The 20,364-nt window shown below is 41.1% G+C and overlaps 1 long non-coding RNA gene across 1 annotated transcript in view; it reads right to left on the bottom strand.

Moving 5' to 3' along the window:
* The window catches only part of LOC143844397 (uncharacterized), a 34,912-nt gene extending 18,530 nt beyond the window's left edge, over positions 1-16,382 (bottom strand). The window contains exons 1-2 of the long non-coding RNA XR_013233967.1: positions 16,253-16,382; positions 6,024-6,143 (exon numbers count right to left, since the gene is read on the bottom strand). This is a non-coding gene — a long non-coding RNA (uncharacterized LOC143844397). The remainder of the gene's footprint in view (positions 1-6,023; positions 6,144-16,252) is intronic.
* Positions 16,383-20,364: the final 3,982 nt, after the last annotated feature.

The following is a 20,364-nucleotide window of genomic DNA, read 5'->3' as shown; positions in this document are numbered from 1 at the left end:
AGAAAGATACCAATGCTATCCTTAAAGCACATTCTCCTTTCTTCCTGCAATTGTTGTCAGAATTCAGCAAGAGATTAAAAAATAATAATAAACTAGTTCCTAAAACTCCACTCTCCTAAAAACAAAAACAAAAACCTTCCATTGATGTCTCAGGCTTGACCTGTGACCATTCCACTCATGACCTTGTTCCCTATAATCAAACTTAATTTATTGAGGTGATCTCTGTATTCCCAAGTATTGAACAGCACTCAGAATGACATTCAGAGAGTCACCAACAAGCTAATGATTAGCAGAGAGCTCTACAATCATGCTAGATTGGCAGTGACACACGATAGAGACTTTTGCATGTGAACAGTCCATCTGTTTACAGGGGAACTGACCCCCCTCCCCAACTACTACTACAAACCTTCTTAGTCTCAGGCAGTGTACAGCCTCACTGTCTCTGGGACGCCACATGAGTCCTCTGACATGTGCCAGCTTTGGCTGAATAATGTAATCAACACAGCACAACAGTCAAAATGTGCATACCCATCAAAAGTAAAAGGACCAGGAATACTTAAATTCTCACCACAGATTAAGGATCTAACATCAGGTATATATATATATGTATATCCTATGTATATATAGGGCATTAGCAGAAGGAATTGAAGGGTTTCTCTCCACACACTATTTCCTTCCTTTTGTTTTTTAAATTGATGCCTGTGGTGTGGCCCAGTGTCCAAGCTTTATAACAGCACATCTGAAATGTACAGTGAATGACTGGAGACATTCTGAAAGCTGAAACCTGTCACAAACCAGGCAAATCTGCCAAAGTCAAAGCGAACAGCTGCGCAATGGCAGCATGAAAGGCAGTGTGTTGTGTTTAAATACAGTCAGGAAAAAGCCAGTGGATAATGCTCAGTAATGGGTTAATCAATACTTATTATGGTTTTATTGGTTCACTAAAGAGAGAACAGAACCTAGTGAGCACAGAGTCGGGAAAAAAATCACTGCATCTGATCTAGATAACATCTACTCTCCCTTAGGGATTTCCCTATTCAAGAATCCAATTTACCATGCCTGATTGACAAGGATTGGATCCTAGGGAATCACATAACTCTTTTTAGGACCCAATAAAATCCTAATGGATTTGTCTGACTGGTCAGGAGGCTTCAAGTTTTACTAAACTGAGGTGGTGGTTAGTGGCAATTAGCCTGTATTCTACTTGCAGCTAAAAACACACAGGCTATTAGAAGTCATTCCTCTCAATAAATGCAGGAGTCATGCTGAGATGGAATGTCATGGAGAGTCACCCATACACTACAAAATAGGCCATCACACTCAAAGAGCTTTATTTTAAATCGCATTTAATTAATGAGCACACATGCATTTTAGGGAGCTCAGAACTGCCAAGTCCAAAGTTAAGTCTTTTAAAAAACATGCTAAGAAAAAATGGCCTCTCCCAGTTTCAATCAGGAATAGGATGGTTTTAACAATCCAAGAAATATAAGTCATGTCAAATGGCAAAGTGTGGCTGGTTTTTCCTATAGTCAGCACTGAACTCATCTCTACAATTTTGCATATTAAAGAACCTCATTCATTCATTCATTCATTCATTCATTCATTCCAGATTTCTAGGCCACCCTTCTCCAAAAAGGTCTAGCTTCCCTAAGGCCACATGCAGACATATTCCTGGGGCCTGGGTATGACCTTTGATGCCTTCCTCTCCATGGTTAAAAAGGTCACAAGATTAGCACATGCTATGAAAAAATGGAATAGCTGGAATTCTTCCATTTGCAACAAGCTAAGCTAGTAGCACCCTAGCTGGCCCCAAAACACCTGGCCATATGACAGTCACCTCTAGAGTGGATTTCTGCAAGTCACTCTACATGGGCCTGCCCTTATCCAAGGTATTCACAGGAATGCTTTGAAGGACACACATCCGGGCTGCATCCAGCCTGAATTCCAAATCAGACTTGAGGTTCTGGTAATTACCTTTAAGGCCACACATGGTTGGGCCCTGAGTACCTGAGACACTGCCTTGCTCCCTATGCCCCCCAGAGGGTACTATGCTCTGCAAACACCATCAAACTGGTGATCCCTGGCTTTCTCCGTCCTGGCCCCCTCTTGGTAGAATGAGCTCCCAGAGAGGATCAGAGCCCTGCCAGAGCTAAAAACCATTCTGCAGGGCTTACAAAATGGAGCTCTTCCACAAGGCTTTTGGTCAAGGCTAATGAAAAACAACGCCGCCAACTAGAGTCCCCAGAAGCCCATCCTGTCACCACCAAACTGCGCCCAATCAGAACACAACACAGGTCGACTCCTCACCCAACAGAACACTCTTAGAAATATCATACCACAGTTATGCATTTAATGGTTCTACACTTAAAGTTATGCTGAAATGTTAGAAATGTTACAAGTTCATAATTATAATGCATTCTCTGTATTGTTCTATGAATTGACTGTAAACCGCCCTGAGTCACAGGGAGGGTGGTACAAAAATGTAATAAATAAATATCGCCATTTCTTTTTTTTTTTAAACAAGTTTCAGATGCACACTCATCTTTACTCCTTAAAAAGGTAAATGTATCCCCTGTGTAAGCATGGGGTCATTCCTGACCCTTGGGGTAACACCCTCTAGCGTTTTCATGGCAGACTCAATACGGGGTGGTTTGCCAGTGCCTTCCCCAGTCATTACCGTTTACCCCCCAGCAAGTTGGGTACTCATTTTACTGACCTTGGAAGGATGGAAGTCAACTTTGAGCCGGCTGCTGGGATTGAACTCCCAGCCTCATGGGCAGAGCTTTCACTCTGCGCCACAAGAAGCTCTCTTTACTCCTTAGACACTCATAAAGTCAAAAGTAGTTGTGTATGCGTACTGCAGCAATTGCTGTGATCACAGTGGTACAATGCTGAACACTGTCAGGCTCCTAATTACCATTGACTTCACTGGCTTTAGGCAGCCTGTGTTACGTTTGATCTGGATTTTAAGACTAAGGACCTGGAAGTGGTTGTAAAGAACTACAACAGCATTGAAACTTCAGCTAACTCTAAATTTTGGACTTAATAAGGGAGAAAAATGAAATGATATGAATTTGTAGCTAAATTTTTTGTTCCATATACTCGGGGAAGCTTTACACCATAATATTACTGGATATTTTACAGCTATGGCTTAGGTGACTCTATGGTTTCTGAAATAAATAAATAAATAAATAAATAAATAAATAAATAAATAAATAAATAAATAAATAAGGTACTTTGAACACAACATAAACATGTCACTTTTAATTCTTGGCCTCATTTGCACACTTACATGTCAGAATGAATCTCAGAATGTGATCTGTATATGATTAACACACACAGCAAGCACATGGACATGTCCATCCTCTGAGCATGCTATAGCTGCTCTCACTTTCCTTCATTCTAAACAGCTGTTTGAGTGTCAGGAATTAAGCAGGTGGGAATTTTTCCACTATGGTGCTGTCCAGGGAGGGACCATTCTAATTCACACATTTCTGCCTTTCTGTGTTAAAAATACTAGAGCTAAGAAAAAGTTGAAGCAGACCCATCATTCATTCATTCCATTCATTCTTTCAATTTCTAGCCCATCGCTCCTAGAAACTAGCGCTCAGCAGGTTACATAAAATTCAATAATACAATAAACCCCATTAAATCCCATTAAATTTGGTACTGGTATAATTTCCTGCCTGTTATATGTAAAGTGGTAGGCTTAATCAGTCTCAGTAAACAATGTCATGGATTCTAACCTCCTCTTCCACTTGTGCTGTATCTCAGAGACCTTTGACTTGACATTTGAGGGCACAGTGGCTAGCACATCTAGCACAGCTCTACTCTCAGTTGATAACAAAATGGACCACAGTCTGAAAAAGACCCCTCTAAGACAGAGGTCCTATGGCTGGGAAGGAAGGGGGCAAATCAGGAAGTGCATTTACCCAACCTGGCCAGGGTGCAACTTAACATTGCACCCTGTGCTAGGAATCTGGACATGATCTTGGATGCCTCCCTTAACATGGAGGTGGAGATCATGAGAGTAGCATGCCTGGCAGGGTCCTCACTGGAACACATTGAAGGGCCCATATTCAGCCAGTGCTGAGGCAGCTGCACTGTTTACCAGTTGCAGCCCGGATCAAGTTCAAGGTTCTGGTTTCGACCTTTAAGACCCTTAGCAGTCTGGGCCTCATATATCTGGGCCTTGTGTTGTGTTAGTGGGTACTAACTTGTTGGTGATTCCTAGTACTCAAGGGCTTTTATGTTTTTATGTATTGGAATGTTATTCTATTTGAACCCACCGCAAATTGTTTCTGAGAGTGGCGAGCAAGAAAACTAATTAATTAATTAATTAAAAGTGGAAAGACAAAGAACTGAAACAGTGTAAACAATTTTCTAGTATGTGCTTAATATTTAAAGAAAACAATAGGTCTAAATAAAATGTGCCTCTTATGAAGTCATTTTGCTGTATTATCATATTGATTTTTGCATTAGATGTACCTTGTTTTGCCTGGCTTTGGATTTCCTTTGGATGCTGTGAGTTGACTCTAGCCTTTATGCATTTGGGCTTTCCTCCCCTCATTTCCCAGTTTGAAATTCACAATATGCTTCCTGAACTTAGTCCAACAGAGTCAGCCTCCCATCATGCTTTGCTCCCTTTCCCTTTTCAAAAAATATGGGTTTTTTTGCAAAATAGTGTCGGCTTGCACCTTTTTTTCATTGCACCTCTTAATCTCACCATTGGGATTAAAATTAATCCCACTCTTGATTGCCTCCCCCTTTCCTCCAAAATCTCCTGAATGTAATTTTCCTTTTTAGAAAAATCCTTTTGGATTATAACACAACACTGCTGTGCAAGACTGCTTTTTTAAAATTTAGAAACAGCATTGTAACGTGACAACCCTTTATTATTTTTTCAAGGCAGATTTTTCAGAATGGAAGGAGGGAGGGGGAGGAATTGAGTGTGGAGGGAGGATGGCAATGAGCAAAGGGGTGTGCCCAAACAACTCAAAATGGTGGGCGCAGTGAAAACCCAAATGCACACATTTCCTCATTGAACAGCCCCAAATTATACCCCATTAGACACCAGTTGAAAAGATGAAATTGGGTTTTCTGGGGATTCCTTTGCTGTGGTGCAAGTGAGGGGCCATTTGAGTCCGCTCTTGGAGAAGCTGCTTTCAGTGCAGAAACAAACAAAAAAGTTAACCCTTTAAAAATGCAAATCTAAACAATATCACTAGTGTGGAAACAGTTCATGTTGCCAGTTTCCCTCCCTCTCAATATCATATCATACAATTCTCAAGGTTTCTAGTACTCAGCTGTGGATTTGGGGTCAAACACAAGGGGTTGTGGTAGGAAGGGGACTGGGCAAAAACCTCCCCCACAAACTCACTTTATTCATGGTTCAATAGCAGCTAGTTCATTCCAATTTTTGTATTGCTTCATTGGCTGTTTGATACAAAAGATAGGCTTCTTCAAAATGACCCTTTTCTTCAAAATGATCCCTTCTGCTTATATTACTATAAAATGCATCACAGTCCTTGTTTTGAAAACAAAAGATGGAATAACACAGTAGTGCTTAGTGAGTGCTACATTGAAATCAGTATGATTTCATTCTAAACAGAGTTTACGATGGGCCTAGAAGGGTGCAACTGTGCTTAGGATTGCACTACTGAAGATTGCTCTGTAGGTATGTGAGATAGCTTGAGCCTATGTTCACTAGGACTAATTGACACATAAACGTGCATTGATTTGTGTCCTAAAATACTGTACTATTTCTTTAAATGGGATTTAGCTATAATTCGCTTTTACTAGATAACACTCAAAGTCTTTTTGTTCCCTTTTCAAATATAAACTGCCATAAATACTTGGATGTGATTTCCCCCCCAACCTTATGTGGTTGCTATTTGGTCAGGTGGAAAAAAAACCCTCTCATACCAGCACAAAAAAGTTCCATTTTCAATTTTTTTTCTGTGCCAAAGCCCAGGTGCTTTAGATACATCTAATTACAGAAATAATTAAAGTTATTACCTTACCTGTTTATTCAAGGGCACAAGGACTTCTAATGAGAACAAATCAAGATATAAAGACTTGCTGTCAATTAGCCCTGAAGTCTTGAGGAGATAATGAAGGAAGGCTGGAGTTGAGTTACAGGTCTGTACAATAACAAAAATAGTAATTCAGCACCTCTTACTTTTCCTGGAACCAACCCAGCAGCACAGGAGAAGAAAGACATGAAGATTACCTGAGTAATATGATCTGAAGAGTACCAGAGAATAATGGCGTCCTCCCCCAACCTTGTCTATGGTAGAGCCAACAAAAGGTGGGACTGCTACTAATATAAGCCTATCAACCTGAGGACAACAAAACTGTTCAGCTTTCTTGTCACAGATCCTGTCAATGAAGCGGGGGCCAGAGAAGGACATTTGAAATGTAACTCTTTGTGGGCAGTGTACGTCTGTCTGGCTCTTGTCTTAGGAAAATGGCATGACATGACTAACACCGCTCTCACAGGGATGTAATTTAGGGCTGAAAGTAGAGTGAAATTATCATTGTTGTGTGTGTGTCAGAAGCTTCCTTCGATGGTGTGCTTCTATTAAAGTAAGGAAAGAAGAATTGTGGCAACTGAAGGGCAATATAAGTGCTTTATTCAGGAGCATCTGTGCTTCTTTGATCATTAATGCATTCCTAATGGATTCAAATAGGCTGTGGCCTATACACTTAAAACATTCCCTTTGGATTTACTTTTGATCATAAAACTATTATAGCATCCATACTTATGTTTGGGGATAAAATAATGTCTAGACCATTTGTATGTTTCCACCCAACTGGCAATTCAAAACGCATACCATTCGGTAAGAGTAATAATTTGCACATTTTTAATCTTATATGGTAGGGTTTCCCCCCTCTCTTTTCATTCACTTAAAATATGTTCAAAAATGCATTAAAGTGCCAGATAGGCTTTTTAATATAACTGAAAGGCCATGCATTTTGTTTATGATCACCATATGTTTTATGATTTAGATTTTAATAGTTCCACTTCCATGTAAAACTAGAAATACAAAACAATTGTGTGTGTGTTTTAAGTAACTATTAAACAAAGCATGCCAAAACTGGAAATATTTTTTTTCTCTTTTTCTCATTCTAGGAGTGAGAAATGCTACGTAGGCATCTCTTACAGTTTATTTTAATTACTCATTATGGGTGTAACCCAGAAAATGTTGTAATCAATAGAACTTAATGCATATTACTTTCTCTAGACTCATCTGCAATTGCAAATAAGAAAGTCTCGGGAGCCTTTGGTATAGGGCAACAAGATAACTTCCATATTCCTATCTGGCCCACAATCTAATGAGCCTTGAAGTTGGCAGCTTGCAGTTCCCGGGACAAGCCTATCAATTTGAGGGATCTCACAAATTTACTTTAAAATCCTATCCTGCAATCCTATTGTCAGACACAGTAGGATGGGGAAGGAAAAGTGGGGAATAAGAAGAGTGAATAGCAGTTGTGGTCAACATGATGAGAAAAATGGGAGCCTTCAGGCAAACAACTAAATGGAAGGATCTTTTTTACTGACAACATCTTCAGCTTGCACTGGAAGGCCTCCAAATATGACGCCAATCATAGCTCCTACAACTTGGGGGAGGCAAGTGAATAGCAACTCTCATGAATCCCCACCACCAAATCAATATCAGATAATACAAGTTCCTTCAGGATTTGTATGATAATTGAGATACCAGTTAAAAGATTTTCTGTCTTACTGGGAGACAAGGGCTAGGAAACTTCATTTGATTTTCATAGATTCTTTCACATGTTAAGAGAACAATCCTAAACTGGTCTACTCAGAAACCTACTTGAGTCTATTCAATAGGGCTTACTCCCAGGAAAATAGTCTAAGAATGGCAGTTTCACTTTCAAGAGTCATCCATTTGCATGAGTGATGTTATATATGAGCAAAGCTGCTCTCAGATCTGTCAAATCAAATTGCATCATTTTAATTCCCCATATCAGGGATCATGGGATCATCTCCATGTGAGATCCATAAATGTTTTACCCATAAGATACTTTACGCATGCAGATAAAGAACACATACAAGTAAAATCAAGTTGCCAATGTAATTTATTAACTAGTTCCAAGTCTGCTTTGTTTCTAAAACCATTGTCTCTCTTACAGCATTCAGTGATAGTTTTCTTCTCTGCTATCCATGACTTTCTGGTCTCAGGGAGTCACACTGCATGTTGTCTCGACACCCTTCATAATTCTGTCAGTGTTCATTAAGATCTTACCAACCCTCATAAAGCAGTTATAGAAAGATCCTCAGTTAATATTCCAAACATGGAATTCCAGGCTTGGAGTGTAATTTGTTACTAATGCAATATTAAAGCAATATATGTGTAAAATATTAATGCAATATTTGTTCTGAATTTATTTTATTTAATTTTTTAAATACATGGATAAACTCCTTAAACAACATGTCTCATTTTGAAGGGTGCCCTCAGGGGCCATACAGATGGGGAATATACACACATCTTGGTAACCTAAACAATAGTGCGGTTTTGGCACTCTATTGAAAGATATAACCTTTCACGAGCGGTAAGGGTTTGCTGATAAAAATAAAAAATGTCACCTTATCTGCTGACCAATTGATATAATACAGTTTCTTATATTACCCTTTGAACTCCTCCATGGGGAAAAAGGCTTCAAGAAAACTTAAAGATAAGACTCCTTTTTTCTATTCTTTCTACATTCTGCATCATGTATAAATCTCCAAAACAGAATCACTTTCCTCTTTCATAGCTTTAGAAGTCTGTTTATATTCACTTTGCATGAAGATTACATTGATCGGGGGGGGGGGGAGGGATAGGGAAGGGAATGGATTGTTGCATCCTACCTTCATATTTACTGCCTCCAAAGGTAAAATTCAAGGATAATGTTGTAATTTGCAATGGACAGAACTTTGATTAGTTGACTATTACTCTCATCTTGCAAAGAAGAGCTTCATGCACAACTGATATAAATGTGCACTACAATATTCATCTGGCACCTATTGACATGTAGGATGCATGCAAATTTGGTAGCCATAGTTCGAATTTCAGTGAGAGAATTTGGGGGCCTGGAACAAGTTATTTGGCATTGCACTAATGTTGACATCAATTTCAGTATGAAACTTGAAGTGACTTCATTGGGTCATGGTGATGCTCTAGGATTCACCCAAAACTCTGTGGGCTAACTGATGCAATAATATCAGGACTGGTTCTTCCCTGGAAGTGACCTCATATACTAGCAAGTGTGTCCCCCCCCCCCGTCAATCTATAGTAGGTAATGATGAGCTCAGGCTGGGAATTATGGCAGGAAACTTGGCCTCTCTTGATGCATTGGGCTATTATTCATGGCTATAGTTGTATCTTTTGACCAAGATTCAAAGCTGTTACCTATACCGTTAAGGTGGAATATGCCAGATACTGATTCTGGATGTTGCCACAGAATATGTGTTTCCCAAATCAGTCCCTGTGTTAGGCATGTCGCACAAGAGTGTCCCCTACATGTATACAGCCCAGCCACAAGCCCAGAGGGAAAAAGAATATTTTAGTTGTTTAGATATGTGATTCCCAATTTGTCACAATGAATCCCATTTACAGACTAAGAGAGACAAGCATTTAACTACCGTTAATTGTATTACCCTAACCAAGATACAGACCAGAAAATGAGACAGCATGAAAATAAGTGAAAGGGAAATCATTATATCATGAAAGACAAAAATCAATTACAAGCCTAATGTGTAGTTGTGTTATTTTAAACTGGATGCCCAATTAAAGTCATTTTTTACTCCAGATTGTGTTCCTCCTACTTGGCTAATCCAGAGCAAACCAAGCCCAAGAAAGAATTCAGGGACTACCAGACTTTGGGCCAAAAGGTGAGATAAATGGGAACAGAAAAAAGCACAAAGAAAGGAGACTTGGGGATCTGACCAGTTCTGGGTGTATTATGCATGGCAGGAAACCTCACAAGTCTGCCCCAAAGATGTTGTCATTTTTATTTCTGTTAGGAACCAAAAGGTTGAGCCATAAAAATAATTTATTTTTTTTTCAAATATGCATTATATAAAATGCACTAATTCAGCATATTAAAAACCTAGTCATCATGATTTAAAAATATCACATTTCTAACCGCACATGGAATAGACCAACATAGAATGGACGAAATGTGTTTCAACCCCAAGGGGTCTTCCTCAGTGGTCAAATTATTGTGATGAATTCACTCATGTAGATTAAAAAAAAAAGATTGCTGGGTGGCAAAGAAAAACCTGTTAGGTGCTGCTCCAATTAGTCTTTCTAATTTAAAGGCATCTGATTTGGACCCCACCTTCTAAAGTATGCACTTCCAAAGGCCACCCAGTGCATTCCCACATGTGTCAGAAAAAGCTTTGTCAGCCCCTTTTCTGCTCGCAGTCCCTCATCCAACAATGGGAGCTCGAAGCGTCTGCTGCTGATACTCCACCTCCTCAGTGTTAACAATCACATGAACATGCAATTTGGTTCTGGATCTCCTTGGCAACTGCACCAACTGTATTGCCATGTAAATGTGAATTACTTCTCGTATGCATGTCATTTCCAGCTGCAGCCTTCCCTGAGACTATAAAACTGTAACTTCTTTGTAGAACTGTAGCACACAAGTAATTATTTGCAGTGGCAGTCTACCTCTGATCAGTGACCATGGCGGAGGGGGGGGGAGCATTGTTTGACAGTTTATCAGGCTGGTGAAGTGGAAGGGTCTTTCCTGTGCTGTCTTGCATGGTCTGAAATGTCAGTTCTGTCTTGCAGGAGAATGAGGTAGCAGAGCTGCTTCAGGCTATGGATGGAGGCTCCCATTTTGGGCTCGTAAGTGATTTGTTAAAAAATTCACAGGGAAGAGGATGGTGTGGTGGGGGCTTTAAGTTTGCACAATAACCTGTGGTCTGCCATTGTCCATATTTCCCACTCTCTATAAGGAACAGTATACATCAGAGGGGGAAAGCTGGTAGTTTGGCCATTCAAAAACCTGTGTGTTCAACCCTATTGAATTCTTCATGTCTCTACAAGTCCTATAAGGTCCTGCCAGCAGCATGTGTCAGAATGGTGGTCAAGTGCCATTACATCACAATGGAGGAAGTTTACCCTGTTTCAAATGCATAATCTCAAATGCATAAAAAACAACAACACAGCAGTGTAAGAGCTCATGCATAAACAAGAATGTTTTAAAAACATTTTTAAGGACAAGTTGGCAAACTGACTGCAGTGAAAACCGGAACATGCATAATAGCCCCCAGATAAGGAGTGCAAAACCAAGATGTGAATGAAAAGGAATCTCAGGTAGGGAAAAAGAATAGGAGAGAAGGTATATACTGCCAGTCTTAAAGAGGTGCTTTTGTACTTATGCTAATGGAAAAATATTTGTAGGAACAACCCCTACAAAAATAGAAAACTTATGATATCATTTTTATTCTTTATCTATGGAGAAGGTTTGCTATTGGCCTATTAAGATGCAGAACTAGGAACTCCATTGATGTTTTTATCAAAATAGTGTAATATACATGCCCAATGGTGAGTTTGGGTCATACTCTGAGTGGGGCATCTTTATTTGGGATCTACTGGTACAAATTGAGGATTTAGCATGTGATAGGATAGCGTAACCAACCTATAGTAAGAGGGCACTTTTATGCATAGGAAATGTATGTGATGTATGATAATATTGACATAGATGATAATATTGACATAAATCCTTCCTGGATTTATTGATTGTATCTTTTGGAAATTGCCTTTGGAAAGGAAATTTTAATAGCTTTGATTTTCATGCAAACCTAAATATCCAGAAAGTTGTGAGGAACTCTGAAATATAATTAAAGGTATTTCAATGTATTCCCATAATTAAAGGTATTTCAATGCATTTTAATATGTAAATAGATGTGTTTTCCTTCACACGGAAATTATACAGCCAAGAGGTTTTGGAATACAAAATCATATATTTCTCTACATTCATGATATCTGAAAGCCATAAGATTTGGGGCTACTCTGGTCAATGCAAGTGCAAGTATCTTGGGAAGGGTGCACATTTTTACTGGTCTCACTGGAGATTAGCAGACTAAACAACACATATGGTGTCCTTGTGAGAATGTTCAACAGAGTTGCATGCACATTAGAATCCTGCAAATTTTGCTGTGAATATATCTGATGGTTGAACTCACTGTTTTCCAAGGTAGCAATCAGATGAGAGCTGCTCAGTCTGTTTGGTTTATGCCAAGAAGCTTCAAATGCCTAACAAACTGGTTTGCATCTGGTTTTAGCCAGATTTCACATGTGCAAAGGCACAGCTGATATGACCTGATTGATAGGCTTTAGTAGAATTGCTTAGGTGAAGCAATTTTATGTTATGAATACATAGCATTTATCAATGACTATATTAATCAGAGCCTCTTGTGGTGCAGGGTGGTAAGGCAGCCAACATGCTGTCTGAAGCTCTGACCATGAGGCTGGGAGTTCGTTCCCAGCAGCCGGCTCAGGGTTGACTCAGCCTTCCATCCTGCCAAGATCGGTAAAATGGGGTAAACAGTAATGACTGGGGAAGGGAATGGCAAACCACCCTGTATTTAGTCTGCTAAGAAAATGTTAGAGGGCATCACCCTAAGGGTCAGACATGACTCGGTGCTTGCACAGGGGATACCTTTACCTATATTAATTGTGAATGTTCTAATTGTTTATTTAAATAATTGCCTACTGAGCAGAGTAGTTATGCAGCAAGAATGGGGAGATCAGGCTGTTTGAGAACCCATATGCACAAAGAACCAGTGATGCTGTACTGCATGGTTTGCAAGGAATACAGTGAAAATCCTTTTGAACACCCACAAAGACTGGCAAGTTATTGAACTGATCATCAAAGAGTCTTGTCTCTGTGGTAAACAGAGGCACACACTGAAGGGGTAGATTCAGGAGTGCTGTCTGAACCGTTTTCACATGCTAAGTGTCTTGTTTCCTGTTCTCATACTGTAACCAGAGAAAAGTGGAGGGCTCAGAAGGAATAACAGAATGGGGTTAATGGTAGGGGACATTTCCTCTAATCCAAATCTCTTCTTCATAATTCTTACTTTGGGGTTTGGACAAGCCAGTTTCGTATCCATAGTCGTTCTTTTTTTCTCTCTCCTTTTAACTGTCCTTCCTCCGTCATAAACATTTTTGACTCCTGGTAAGCCTTAACCATACTCAGTTGTTATAACATTATTGGTGCAAGGAAATCTTTATTTTTAATTTATCAAGTAAATTGCAGACTGAACATTTTTTAGACATACATGGGAAGTCTCCTATGAATGCAAAACCCGCTGCTGTGTCTGCGTCTGGCCCTGCTTCACTGCCTGACTGACATGTGCGGGAACATTAATTATGATTTCCAGAGAAATTACAGGGCATGAGGATGAAAGAAAGCCATGCCGGTTACATCTGATAATATAGATAGGTGTATCCTATACAGACTTATTGAGTAGAATAGCTATAACCAGACAATGGGTCAACACATTTTTAAAGGACCTCAAACAAGTACATGCCTTATACGAGGCTTTCTCAACCAGGGGTTCATGAAACCCCGGTGTTTCTTGATAATCCTGGAAGGTTTTCCTCAATGGGTGGGGAGTTAATTAATTTTAATATATTTTAAATGTGTTAAACATTTATCAGGTGATATGACCAGTATGTTAACCAACCCACCCCTCCCAAAATGGCCAATGATTGGCCTGGAGGTGGTCGTAAGGGGAGGTGCCCTGGGCAGGCATGTATACCACTGTGCTTCCCAACCATATTCTGCACCATTGTGCCACTTCTGGGGTTTCTTGAAGCCTGAAGAATGTGTCAGGAGTTTCTCAATGATAAAAAAAGTTGAGAGAGGCAGCCTTATACACTACTTTTGAGATGTTATCATCAGTGGCCACTATTGTGCTTTGTTACTATTTGGAATGTGACTTAAGCCTAGAAAACTGAAAACTCTTATGGAGCAGCACCAGCAACAAAGGAAGCACTGCTGGCTGCAGTGGCATATCAACAATGGGAGAAACCTTGGCAGTGGCAGCTGCCGCCACAAGGACCCCTGAGGCTTCCTGGCCTGCTCAGCTGGCAGTAAGGATGCCAGTCCTGAGGTGGGACTTGGGGAGCCCCTGGAATTAGTGCTTATTTCCAGACTAAAAATATCAGTTCCCTTGGAGAAAATGGCTGCTTTGGAAGGTTGACCCCACAGCATTATACTTCACTGCCCCAAATCCCACCCATTCCCAGCTCCACCTCCAAAGTTTCCAGGTATTTCCAAACCCAAAGTGGGCAACTTTAGCTAACAGACAGCAAGCAGAAAGCGTGACGTGATGACTGGCATGAGCAGACAAGCAGCATTCAGCTGAAGCCAGGCAGAGTCATGTGGGCTTTGGATTTATCTTGTGACTACTCACTGAACAGAGAATTCCCATGAGGTGCCTGGGATGCACTTGGGTCCTGTACAAAGTGCATATCCCTATTTAAAGGGCTGCAGTGAGGGTGGCAGAGAAGAAAAGTTGTTAGAAGAAGAGAATAGCTCCACTTTTTATGCTCCACTTTTTACTACCCAAGAGTTCCAAAGGAGCTCACAAACTCCTTTCCCTTCCTCTGCCCACAATAGAAACCCTAAGAAAGCTCTAACAGAACTGCTCTGTGAGAACATCCCTAAGAGAACTATGACTAGTCCAAGGTCACCCAGCTGGCTACATGTGCAGAAGTGAAGACCGCCACTCTTAAACACGACTCCACGCTGGATCTCTGCTGTAAGGAGGGAAGGAGAAGTAGTAGACTGTTTCTGCATTAAGGGACATACCTTGTTTTAGCCTCACTTTGGATTTCCTTTGGGGGCTACGAGTCAATTCTAGCATTTCCATATTTGGACTTCCCTCCCCTTATTTCCCAGGATGAAATTTGTGACATGCTTTCTGCACTTAGTCTGACAGAAGCAGCCTCCCATCATGCTTTACTTTGTTCACCTCTTCCAAAAAGGTGTTTTTTTGCCAAATGGTGCTTGCTTGTAACTTTGTTTCAGTTGTGCCCCTTAATCCCACCATTCTGTGCCATTGATCACCTCCCCACTTCCCCCAAAATGTCCTGAATGCATTTTTTTTAACTGAAATATAATGTCATGTATAAGTCTACAAGACTCCTTTTTTTAAAAAACCTTTTTTTTAGGCAAGCAAGAAAAGGCAGATTTTTCCGAATGGAGGGGGCAGAAGGGGGACAGCAATGAGGAAGGGGGCATTCCCAAACAACTCAAAATGGCAGGCACAAGAAAACCCGATTGCATGCATTTCCATATTTGGGAGCCCCGAATTAGACCCCATTAGCCCTGACTTTAAAATGAGAACTGGTTTTCTGGGGATTGTGATGGGGCAATTTGGGTCAGTGCCCAAAGAGGTGAATGTCAGTGTGGAAACAGACAAAAAACGCAACCCTTTAAAAATGCAGATCCAAACAATATCTCTAGTGTGGAAAAAGTCGCAGGGTGCTACATACCCTCCCTTTTCAAACTCAGGCCTTGAGTGAGCTGGGGCAATTTGTAGCTCATAGCAGGAAAACAGCAAGTAGATAGAGTTCCAGTTTGGCCTCAAGGAGGTATCAACACATCCTCGGCCCACAAAACAGCACACAGCCCAGAAGAGGCCACAGAGCCCGATCTGGATAGCCTGCCTTTCAACAGTATCTCTATTTACACTGGACATTTTTCCCATTTATATTGGACCATTCCCCAAAGAGGTTCAGGGCAATGCACATGAGAGGTTCCCTATTATATAAATAGTCATGATGGGAAGAAACACCTGCAAGAAAGAGCTATAATGCAGAATGAGTGTCATAGACTGCCAGTATTCCATCTTCAAATGTGTTTTGTGACAGCACCATTTCGTACCTAAATCTAAAGCCTGTTGCAACACAGCAATAAATGCAGTCACAAACAGACTAAAATTCAGCACTGAATCCTACTAGGGGGTTTGGTGTAATTTGAAGCCTGGCAGTTTACAGAGGATCCCTGCTGGATAGACAGGATCTGAAAGTAGTGAGAATTAAAAAGCATTAAAGGGGAAACTTGGAAAACACAGTATATAACCCGTTTGATGTGTCCCTCATGTGACTGAACCCACAACTATCACATCTACTAAATCCCGCAAAAAGGTTAGCCAAACACTGGCAATTGGCATTATGAACAATACAACACTGGAGAGAACAATAACAACGCTTACTGATGGCCCAGTGGGTTGGGTGAGCCTGCAATGCTGGTTAGAGGAGGGAGGCTGAGGGGGGCCGATTGGAAGCGGTGGTACTGGTCGACCTCAACCAAATGCCTGGTGGAGCATCTCCCTTTTGCAGGCCAAGCGGAATTGTTTGAGCTCCGTCAGGGCCCTGATCTTGCGATATCACTTCCAGTGCATCATTGTGTCACTTCAAGTGGTTACTGTGGCACAACATTCTAGAATTCCATCAAAATTCTAGGATGTTACGATATCTTGATGTAGCTTCCACTTGAGCGCTTGAAGTGATGTCACAGCATCACTGCAACATTACTCTCATCTTATCCCCACCCAGCACACTACTACATGGTGACAAGCAGCTGTAGATTTAGGATAGCAGGAGACCTGGTCTCCCTTACTGCAAAACATTCAGTTTTCTCTAGTCAAATGTTGGGGAAAGAAAACAGGTATCTAATGTCATAGTAAATGAGTTCACTCTAGCACATTTTCGTTTTAGAAACTGAGCACTGTACTTATTTTAAACAGTCATAAGCTGTCATGCCAGTGTGGCTATACTGGTCTGCAAGAAATGCCAGAGGGCAAACTCAGTCATACTGGGGTAGAAGAAAACCAGAAGGAGAAAAAAAGAAGTGAAAACAAGCACAGAAATAAGAGAAGCTAACTGACACTACAGTCTTTGGAACACTGCCTTGTAAGTAATCTGCACTGAACTTAGTCAGATTTACTTATAAGTAGATATGCATAGGATCAGGATGTATCTGTTTTGGTACATAGGCAGCTCTGAGTAGAAATACCTAGACATGGACAGAAAAATTGAAGGCCTGTCATTGCTTTTTCTTAGCATTGGGGCAAACTTCATGGTATCATAACTACATGGTTTCAAGAAACAAACTGCTTTGTAGGGAACTGTGACGGACATCACTTGAAAGTCAGGTTGCAAATTCTGCAGTAACAGCAACAGTAAGTGTAGGGTTAAAAAGGTTAAAAAGGTACACTAAGCAGAGAAAGCCAGAGCAACAGGCTGCTTTGTGTTTTCTGATTGGCCAGCAGCAGCTGAGAGTGAAATTGATATAGTAACCGTGTGCTGGAGGGAATTGAGTCAGAGTCCCCTCCAGAGCAATCTGACAGAACCTGACTGTGTCTTAGTTGACCATCTGCTCTGAGGAGAAACTTTGGTTAGAGAACTGAGTCTTTACAGAAAGCTAATCTGCTGAAAGCATCTGGAGAACTGGGGCAGATATTTGGCAGTGGAAATTTGGGCAGTGAAGTGATACTCCCAATTCAGGCCAAAGTAGAAGAAGAATTCTAAGGAAAGGAGGATCCCTGCCCAGCTAAAAAGGGGAAATCATGTGTAAGGATTTCATCAGACTTATGTGAGAGAAAGTGCTTCAGAGGGATACTTGTCCTTCTAGGATGGGAAAGTGGAAGTACTAATAGAAAGGTACCCACCTTCTAGGAGCCAGGGGAGTTCAGTGGAACTTACAAAGACAAAAGAAAAGCAGAAGTGTTTTGGATAAACAGAGTTACTAGAACTTCTCAATTTAAAAGAAAGCTTAAAATGTTAACGAAAAACCTATGAACATTTCAAAACCCGTAACTAAGAACCTGAAACTTAGAATGTCTGATTTGTATAACGAAAGTTTGATAAAATCTTTTATTTTTCAATAATAATACTCCAGTGGCATTCTGACAAAGCTTTTAAGAAAAGAGGGCTCAATGCTTTCCACAAAAGTTCTAATGCTGAGTCAAAAGCAAAACATTTGTCAGGGTAACTCCATGCCAGCAGTACCACTTAGGAACACTGCTGGTGCATTGCGGTAGAGAAGCACGCTCCACCGCTTCATGTGTCCCCATGGAGGATGCAGACACAATAGAAAGGTTCTGCTATGTGGGAGGCAGTGTGGGGGCTGTAGGGAAAATGTCCCATTCAGACCTGTGGTGCCACAAAGTGCTGTGGAGCCAAGTGGGGCATTTTTGTCTCCTCAAGGCCTCTGTAGAAAGTGGAAGAGCCAGGCCTGGAAGGCTCACTCTTCTTTTCCACATGGGCCTCTACCAGGCTAGGCCTTGTTTGCCCCCCTTGAGCACTTAAGGGAATGTGGAAAATATCCATGTTCCCCACTTAGAAATGAGCACCTTCCTGCCAGCATTCGCCCCTGCCAGCGAATGCTGGCAGGGGCTCATGGGAATTGTAGTCCATGAACATCTGGAGGACCATAGGTTGACTACCCCTGATCTATAGCGTGATCATTCAGGGAGAACATTCATCACCCTTTTTATCCATACATGCCAAGTTGAAGTTTAAGCCCGTTTTCTCCTATTTCTCCTATTTAACTTCTCTCTTTATTCCTTCCTCTCATGGAACTTGATTTGGAGTCCTTCCGGTCTAAAAGTAATTGCCCTTTGCTGTGACATCCCAACTGGAGCACTCCAACAAACTGTTCCCTCCTTTTAATTTAAAAAAAAAATGGAATCAGGCTTCCGTTCAAAGAAAGGAACAACTGTGCCCTTGGCTCATTTCTGCACAATATTCTGCCTGCATGGTTTTGACTTTATAAAGCCCAATGCAGAATTCCCACTTTAGATCCTGTTGCAATGCCTGAGGTTTTTTTTTTTAACGGGATATAACAAGCTGCAGAGAATCACTTGACTTCTTGTCCTTCTCCTAGCCACAGATTATTACTTCCTTGATGTCTTTCCTCTGCAGAAGCCATCAAGGCTGCTGCTGCTGCTGCTGTTTGACTTAACCTGTTTCCTGCTTGACTCCCTTGGAAGCGGCCTTGCATCCTGGACTGCGGATTCCATCAATAAGGTTAGTGCTTTATCTTTCGCAGTTCAGTGCCATGTGTGGTTAGACAGTACCTTGTCAGACTGTGTAAACCTCCCTGCACTGATATAGTAAAATGTAAGCATCTACCACCATCTATTTCTGTCTCCTTTGCCATTTCTTATCCACCCATAATGTTCCCCAGCATAAGATTTACTTTCTTTGCTGCCCTCACAAACTGGGTCACCACTTTGACTGGATCTTACCATGAACAGGTTTATGAAAGAAGATTTGTGCTTTAAGGATGCTTTATAATTGTGTGCCTACATTTTATAATGCCCTGGACACTGTGGAAAGGTGGGATATAAAAGTTTTTAAATAAATACATGCTGTCTGCCTTTTCTTTTTCCCAGACATGCTTCTGTTGAGTGTTGGCAGACACTCTTCAACGAGAATTAATGTTTGCTACATATTCCCACTGTCATATAGGGAGTTCTTAGTCTGAGGAAGAGTGCTTGTACTCAAAAGTTCATGCCTTGAATAAATCTTTGTTGGTCTTAAAGATGCTCCTGGACTCTGATTTTATTGTTCAACAACAAGGTTACTGTTGGGTCTCAGGCAGAACATACATGTCACAACCATTCTGTAGACACTCCAGTCAGTAATCAATTGGTTACTGAGTTCAATTCAAAGGGGCTTTTCGCACACCTTCAAAATCGCACAATGGTTGCCAATTGAAAACGCTACTGATTTGCCATTATGCACAATGTCGTTGACAATCTGCCACACACCTGAAACCGATCCGCAAAAAGCGCTTCCTTGTAGCGCTTTCAGGGAAATCCCCAAAAGTGGATTCACCCTCCGGAAAGCGCTACACTCCTGCAACCAATCTGCAACACTAGCGGGAAAGTTCTGTGCGTTACCATTGTTGTGGTTTCTACAAAGTCCCTGGCTCTCTCCTCTGATCTTCCGGCTAAGCGATCGCCATTTTTTTTTCTCCGAGCGAGCGAAGTTCAACCCACCAGCAAGCCTGTTTAGAGGCTTCCCCGGCTTCAGTCCCTCCCCAGAGCTGTTTATTCACTAAGCACAAACAACAGACAAGCCCGTTTGCTGATGTATTTTCCCTTTATTTTTTACACTGTTTTTGGCCAAAAATCGGGCCCGTGAGGGGGGGGATTTTTTTTTTCACTTGGGGGGAGCGTGGCAACGGTGAAACGACAGCTCAAACACACCTGCCAGCTGATGGGTCTCTCCGTTGCAACGAATCAACACATATTCGTTGCAATGGGCGTGTTTTTTTAAAAAAAAAACCTTTCTTAAAGGGAAAGGGGCTGTTTGG

Source organism: Paroedura picta, chromosome 9 (genome assembly GCF_049243985.1).
Source record: "Paroedura picta isolate Pp20150507F chromosome 9, Ppicta_v3.0, whole genome shotgun sequence".
Taxonomy (NCBI): domain Eukaryota; kingdom Metazoa; phylum Chordata; class Lepidosauria; order Squamata; family Gekkonidae; genus Paroedura; species Paroedura picta.
The sequence above is the reverse complement of the archived record's forward strand: the minus strand, read 5'-3'. Positions and strand labels throughout refer to the sequence as shown.